Consider the following 8,554-nt stretch of genomic DNA (forward strand, 5'->3'; position numbering starts at 1 on the left):
TGAATGGCCCAAGATCACATAGAATATAAGCAATAGAACCAAGATTTCAATCCAGGTTCAATGACTCCAAATCCACCATCTGTTCCACAGAGAAGGGTAGAAAAACAAAGGAAAAAAGATCAATAGGGGAAAAAAGGAAAATCAAATGAGTTTACCATTATTTTTGCATCTTCAGCCCTTTTGTAATTTTGTCTTAGTTTCTTGTTCCTGTGACTTTCACTGCAAAGAAAGACACATATACAGAAGCCAATGTCACATACTATGAAACAATTCTCTCTCCAGTATCTAGACACCACAATGGGGAGGTAGATACATCAAGAAAAAATGAAAGTGGGGGCAGCTGGGTAGCTCAGTGGTGTGAGAACCAGCCCTAGAGATGGGAGGTCCTAGGTTCAAATCTGGCCTCAGACGCTTCCTAGCTGTGTGACCCTGGGCAAGTCACTTGACCCCCATTGCCTACCCTTACCACTCTTCTACCTTGGAACCAGTACACAGTATTGATTCTAAGTTGGAAGGTAAGGGTTTAAAAAAAGGAAGAAAGAAAGAAAGCAAGCAAGCAAGCAAGAAAGAAAGAAAGAAAGAAAGAAAGCAAGCAAGCAAGCAAGAAAGAAAGAAAGCAAGCAAGCAAGAAAGAAAGAAAGAATGAAAGAGAGACATTTCAAAAATGGCATTTCAAAAAGAGGAATGGAGGGGGCACCTGCAATGGCTTAGTGGATTGTGAGCCAGGCCTAGAGATGGGAGGTCCTAGGTTGAAATCAGGCTTCAGACACTTCCTAGCAGTGTGACCCTGGGCAAGTCACTTAACCCTCATTGTCTAGCCCTTAACAATTTTCTGCCTTGGAACAGCAATGATTCTAAAACAGAAGGTAAGGGTTTAAAAAAAATGGGATGGAACAGAAACCTGGAGAAGGAACAAGTGGAAGACACCCAATTCCCCAAATATACTCTTCCTATCTGAATGTGTAAAGGGGAGAGACTCAAGGCTTTTACTATGAAGCCTTGAGATACTGTTGACCTTTAAAATGGTAGGACAATTGAGAGCCAGACCTAGAGACAGGAGAGGTGCTGGGTTCAAATCTGGCCTCAGATACTGCCTATATGTATGACTCTAGGCAAGTCGCTTAATCCCCATTACTTAAATCCATACCATTCCTCTGCCTTGAAACTAATACACAGTATTGATTCTAAGATGAAAGGTAAAGGTTTAAAAAAATTGGTAGGGCATTATTCTGCATATAGCAATGAAGAAACACAGGATTTGACTCTGGCCTCCTCGAAAGCCACACTGAAAATGTTGCTCAATGAGATATCCCTTTTCTTTCCTACTAGAAAGGGGTTGAAAGACACAGTGACCTAAATCCTGAATTTAGCCCCAACTCCCCTGGCAATGTGCTTAAAGAGTGAAAAAAGAGAGCTTTTCCAATACATCCCGGTTGACCTCCCAGTCATTGATCCTCCCTGCTTTGCTGAGCTTGCCTGAAATCACCCTCTGGTGACCTGGTCTTTTTTGATTTAGTGCTGGTGAAAGGACACTCTCTTAGGTGACTCAGTCATACATAATCTAGAGATGAAAAGCAGCTTGGAGGTCAATTGAGTCCAGTCTCTCATTTGACTGAAGAAGAAACTAAGTCTTGGAGAAGGGACATAACTTGCCCAGAAATGAAGTAGCAGAGCTCGGATTTGAACACATATCCCCTGACACCAAATCCAGGTTGCTTTTGACTATATCAGGCTATTTTTTGAATAGCCCTCTTTGTGTTTCTACCTCATTGGTGCCGCATCTTATTTCATACCTAAGCCTGATACTCCTTCATTTATCTTCCCCCCTGTTGTTATTTGTCTCTGTTAACAGGGTCATTTATCCCCATAAAGCATCCTGAGAGATGGGGATTGAAAGATGCTGCTGCAAAGTCATGGGGTGCTAAAGACAGTCAGAGGTAAGCATCAGACTTCAGAGATGGCTCTTTGTCTGACACTCTTAAAAGCTGAATCATGATGCAGAAAAGGAGCAATTTTTTTTTGGCTTTTATTTTGCATCTCTGCTCTATGGAGAAAAGGTTTACCTAAAACAGATAGATAGGAGAACCAGCTGGCTAATAATAAGGCTTTATTTTTCCAGTGGAAAGTCAAAGGTATTAAGAATGAGAGTTTGACATTTCAAGTCCTAATGGCACCTTCTCTTCCATCTCTCTAGAATAGAGGGAAACTGAGGCACAGTCCATAATTTTCTATAATGACAATGAAACCAAGAGAATCCACAAATCCAGACTCTTTAGTTTGGGCAGTGAGAGCAACTAAATGGCCTAGTGGATAAATCTTGGGGCCTGAAGTCAGCAAGACTCATCTTCCTGAATTTAAATCTGGACTCAGGCACTTGCTAGCTGTGTGCCACTGGGCTAGTCACTTAACTCTATTTGCCTTAGTTTTCTTATCTGTCAAATGAGCTGGAGAAGGAAATGGTACTTAGCAATACCTCTACCGTGACTATATCCCAAAGCAATTAAAGATAGGACAAAATAACCTACGTATTCAAAAATATTTATAGCAGGTTTTTTTTTTGTGGCGGCAAAGAAATGGAAACCGAAGGAATGTACATCATTTGGAGAATGGCAAAACAAGTTGTGGTATATAACTATAATGGAATACTGTTGTGCTATGAAAAAGATGAATAAGACAATAACAAAAAACATGGGAAGATTTATATGAAGTGATATAAAATAAAGTGAGCAGAGAACCTTGTACATAGTAACAGCAATAATGTTCAACTGTGAACAAGTTAACTATTATCAGCAGTGGAAGATATCCAGGAGAGCTCCAAGGGACTCATGATAAAAATGGCTATCCACCACCATAAAGGAGTTGATGGAGTCTGAATGCACATCAAAGAATACCATTCTTCATTTTACTTACTCCATGAATTTTTCTCTACTGTAAACAATATGTGTCTTCTTTCATAACATGAAAAACATGGAAATATGTTATATATATATATATATATATATATATACAAATATATATATATATAAACATGTACAATATATATCATATTACCTGATGCCTTGGGGAGGGTTGAGAGGGAGGAAAAGAATATTGATGGCAAAATGTGAAAAAATGATTATTAAAAATAATATGACATGTAAAAAAATAAAAAATGAAATTAAAAAAAGAGAAGGAAACCGCAAACCACTCTAGTATCTTTCTATCTAGAAAATCCCAAATGGAGTCCCAAAAAGTTGGTCACAACTGAACTAACTGAACCACAACTATAGTGAACAGAGTATTATTGGATTTGGAATCAGATGACTTGGGGTCAAATCCTATTTCTGCCATTTACTTCTCATGTGACCTTGGATAAGTCACTTAATGTCTTGGGACCTCATTTCTTTTATCTATGAAATGAGGGAGTCAGAATAGGTGATGTAAAGGTCCCTTGTGTCTTTAAATCTAGGTTCAGAAATTTTTCAGTTTTCACTTTTCTTCTGCTCTTAACACTCCCACTGGTAAGAAGGCTGTGCCTTCTAAATAAGTGGAGTGAAGGCTCATTCCTTCAAGGGGCTGGCTGATTTCTTGTTTGCTATAGCATCTGGAAGAAATAAAGGAACATTTAGGTTATCAGTTGTCATAAGGGCTTTATTGGGGTGTCAGAATTTCATGGATTACTTTAAGACAACATCAAATGCATTGGCAAGATATAAAATGTCCTAAATATAGTCTTAGGGTAAGAGAAGAGTGGGAAGACAAAGAAAATCTGTCCTAGTCAAATCCATTTCCCTGGCTAGAGAGTTTTAAAGCTAACAGGCACTTTAGAGAACATCTAGCCTAATCTACTTATTCTATGTTAGGAAATTAAGAACTGGAGCAGTACAATGACTTGTCTACGGTCACACAGTATTATTTCTACCAAATTTCTAATCCCTGGTAAAAAAGTAAGGTGATATGTTTTAGGGGCTTGGGGGTTACCCTTTACTATGCATTCTTAGCATATGTGGGCTCTAAAAGCAAAGGGAATCTATTATTTTAATTGACCCAAGATGGGTGGAATCATAGTTCCTATTGAAAGTTAAAATCAAGCATAGTAGTATATATGCCAGGAATCCCTCTTACAGGGAGGTTAAAACTAGTGGTGGATCTCTTAAGCTTAGGAGTTTTTGTGTGGCAATGGACAGCTCAGATGCTCAACTTAAGAGAGACCCTGAGAGAAGAAGATAAAAGGGACCACCAGATTGCCTAAGGATAGACAACCCAGCCCAAGTCAGAAATGGAGCAGGTCAAAGCTGTCAAGCCTATAGTGTGGAATAAGGGTCTGTGAATGGTGACTGTACCTCCAGCTCCAGTGAGACAGGGAGAACCAATATGAGAAAGGGAGAGGAAAAGTTATAGAGTGCCTTACCAAGAGAGGTAATAGGATCCTCATTCTTAGAGTTTTTTTTTTAAATCAAACATATTCTTCCCTCTCCCCACATATTTTTCACCAATTGTTATGGTTGAATTAGTCTTGCCAATGGACAGAAGAAAATGAAGAATAATGATTCACATTGTTATCCTGATCTAAGGCTTACAAAATGCTTTTTCTTACAACAGCCCTATGGGATAGGAAAAATGTATTATTATCCCCATTTTACAGGTGAAGAATCTGAGGCTCAGTGATGTGAAAGTCTGTGGTCACACAGACGGCTAAGAGTTGGACATAGAATGGACTAGGAAAACTTGGGAGTTTCCCTCTTCCCCTGCTCTCTCCTTATGTTCTGTCTTCATCATGCCTCTCCACCCTCCTTTTCAAGCTGCACTTGGCGAATCATTAAAGAACCATGACAGTACAAGACTCTGACAGCTCAGGCACTGACCCACTTGTCTGGTGTTTTGACAGAAATGGGAATTATGCCCTTTGCCACTTGAGGGCTGTTGAGTTTTCTGAGTGTGTCCTAACAGCCTGCTGACTTCAATAGACTTTTAATTGCATTCAGGAGGTAGGGTAGGAAGAACCCTTGGGGGAAAGGGTTAATTTCTAATAGTACACAGCGGGAGGCAAGCACTTACTAGAAAGAGGTTCAGTGTTTTCCAAGTCTTTAGGTCCTGAAAGTCTTGAGCCTGGGGTGTGTACACCACCCAACATTATTGACTAGAAAATAACCCCAAGCAGTCAAAATCTGGAGAGAATCTTTGCCTCCAAAATCTCTTGACCTGGGGAGAGGGTGGTAGCTAGAGGCTGTAACAAAACTTTTAGGGTGAGGCATGATGCCAGCCCCAAGAGGGACCCCCTCACCTCTGGATAATCATCAAAGTGGGATTTCTGCAATCCATTAGATTCACATCCTTTGCTAGTTACTGCAGGCTGTTGGCTTGCATAGAAAATGACTAAAGGGACTCTGTTTCTGTGCTGAAGGGACACAGTGACAGGTGATCACTCTGACATCTGAAAGGGCATGAATAGGCTATGTTGACTGGCTGATAAGAGAGGTAATAAGGCAGAATAATAGCTGGCAGAGGTATAACTCAGGCTTTCACCAGTGATGGCAGGGTGGGCTTAAGGCATGGGTGCAGCTCATGGAAGGATGACCTGGGGTGCAGTTAATGGGGCTATGTGGAGAAGTATATCCTAGGAAACCTGCATTGCATTGAGGACTGGAAATGTGGAAGGAGAGGGTGAACCACGAGTTAGGGATATAGCTGCTGGGCATGGAATGACACCCACAAAAATATTCCCAGTGAACTCTCAGTTTTGACCCCAGGAACCCCAACTTAGGTATTTAAAAATGCAGAGGACTTAGTTGACAGGGTGGGTTTAACAACAGCTTCTTTTGTGGCTGCCAAAGTGGGTCTCATTCATTGGTGGAACTTTACTTTACAAGTAAGAAACACATTTGCTGTGTTGTCTAGGTGGGGGAAGGACTGTCCACTCTGAACTGTAGGGGTTGCAACACTCAGATCTTGGGATGAAAGAGAAGAGGAGGAAAGGGTTGAATTAGGAGGGTCATGTCAGAGTCTGGGTGATTGAATGCCAGAGGAAAGTGCATGTAGGAATGCCTGTTTCCCTCCTCCAGAATGGGTCCTTCTCATGGAAGAACAGCAGGCTGGCAGTGGGGGAGTTAATTTTCTTTTTGTTGCCTTGACCAGTAGGGATTTGCGTTTGTATCTGTTGTGTCTGACTGGAGGGCTGGCTCTCTTTCATTCCTTGAAGTATTCTGGCTTGTGTGAGGGCCACCTTTGATATCTAACATCACAAGGTTCCTTTCCTTTGGGGAGATGAAATAAAGGTTTTTTTCCCTTTCTCCAAGGCACATTTGAGAAGGCAGATTTTGTTCCTAATAGACCTTTGTGGCTTCTTCGTGTGTATTTGTGTGTAAATGTGTACTTGGACCAAATGTATATGTGTGTATAAATATATATCTGCCCTCACCCCAAATAACATTTTACGTGTGGCATTTTAGCCTTGCAGAAATCAGGCTTCCATACTTCTGTTTCCCAGCCCTTCAACTAGGCATTTGCCCTACTGCCCTTCAAGATCTTTGTTTTTCTGTGTAGATATATCTTTGGTTTTGAGGGCCTGGCCTCTTTTGTAGCAGGCTGCCTCTTTTCTTCTCACGTCCTCTCCTCAGCTATCCCAGGGTAGCTGAGAACTTCAATCCTCCTTGATTATACAGTGGGATCTCCCCCCACCCCCAATTCTTGGCATTTCCCCATCTCTGATAACAAAGAATAATAATACATCACCATCTCCTCATAATCCATAGCCCCCTCACCTTTGTCTTTTGGTTTGTTTTATAAGTAAAGTGAATTTTTTTCAATTGATACACATCTCTTTTTTTCTTCTATCTCTCTCTATCCAATTAAAAAAAAAAGGAAAGCAAAAAAAAAAATTAACAAATAAGTATACTCCAGCAAAAAAAACAAATTTCTGCCTTGGTCAGGTCTAAAGTAATATGTCTTATTCTGCATACCAAGTTCATCACCTCTCTGTCAGGATGTGGGGAGCATGCTTCAGGGTTGGTCATGTGGATTTGTGACTGGTTATTATATTGATTAGAATTCTTAAGTTTCCCAAAGTTGTTTGTCTTTACAACATTATTCTTATTATATAAATTATTTTCCCAATTCTGCTCACTTCACTCTGTCTCAGATCATACAATTTCTTCCTGTGAATCTCTGAAACTGTTTAGTTATTTTTTATGGTAGCTCTGTCCCTGACTATAGACTTTAGAACCATGATTTTTCTATTATTAGCTCATCCAGGAATTTCCTTTAGCATCTGGAAATTCCTTGCACTCCTGTAGCACACTTGTCTTGAAATATTTCTTTCCAAGGTTCATTGCACTTTTCCCATTGATGAATTCTTCCTGGGGCCTCCATTTTGTGGAAAGTCCGAAGCCGGCCAGCTTTCATATTCCTTTCAGACCCGTGCCTGATTTTCTGGACTTTAGAACTATGCACCCACACCAAATAATTTCCTTCTCCCACACCCATTTTTCAGCTTCCTTTGTGTGTTGTCTTTTCCTCTTAGACTATAATCTCCTTTAGAGAAGGGATTGTCTTTCTTTTTGCTTGTATTTGTGTCCCAAGGCTTCGTATAGTGTCGGGTACATTGTAAATGCCTTCCTTCCTTCCTTCCTTCCTTCCTTCCTTCCTTCCTTCCTTCCTTCCTTCCTTCCTTCCTTTTTCCTTACCACTGACATACTATAATTTGTTCAGTCATCCATTGAAGAGAATTATTAAAAAACAACTTTTTTGTTTTTTATTTTTGTTTTTTTTGTTCATATTTTTGTTCATATGAGTTATTTTTCTTTTTCTTTGGTCTTTTTTTTGTGGAGTAGAAACTTAGCAGTAGTAGTTTATAGGTCCACAATACACGTCATTTGACTTTTGGGGCAAAGTTCCAAATTGCTTTCCAGAATTGATAGATACATCAATTCAAAGCTACATCAACAACTAATGTGCCTGTTTTCCTGAAGACTGTCCAAAATTCATCATTTTCCTTTTTGTCAGCTTTGTCAGTCTGATGAGTATGGCCCCTGACTTTGTCGCTGAATGACGCTGCTTTAGATATGACAGAAGGCCCAGGTACTCCCCACCACAATGACCAACAGAGAGCTGGGAAAGCCAAGTATATGTTGTTTTCCACATGCATAAGTATACACAGATACATGTGTGTAGGTGCTGGTATGTCTGTGTGTCTATGTTTTGTTCCTTTATCCCAGAACAGCCAGGGGTAGTTGAATGGAAAGAACACTAAATTCTAGTCCTAGCTCTATTATCTAACCTGTGTGACAGTAGACAGATCTTTTACTTTCCTTATGTGTAAAATGAAAGGTTTGGAAAATTAGTTGCTAAGGTCCTTTCCGACTCTGATTATTTCTATGGTAATCTAAATTGTATGGATACTATATGTGTAAATGTTAAATGTGATTATAATAAATGAGTGAAAAGCATGCATTAAACATTTACTATGGGCCAACCATTGCACTAAGCTTTGGGGATACAAGGACAAAAGTGAACCAGTCCCTGCCCTCAAGGATACAGATATTCATTTATATATATATATATATATATATATATATAT

The sequence above is a fragment of the Gracilinanus agilis genome, chromosome 3, assembly GCF_016433145.1.
Source record: "Gracilinanus agilis isolate LMUSP501 chromosome 3, AgileGrace, whole genome shotgun sequence".
NCBI classification, from domain to species: Eukaryota; Metazoa; Chordata; class Mammalia; order Didelphimorphia; family Didelphidae; genus Gracilinanus; species Gracilinanus agilis.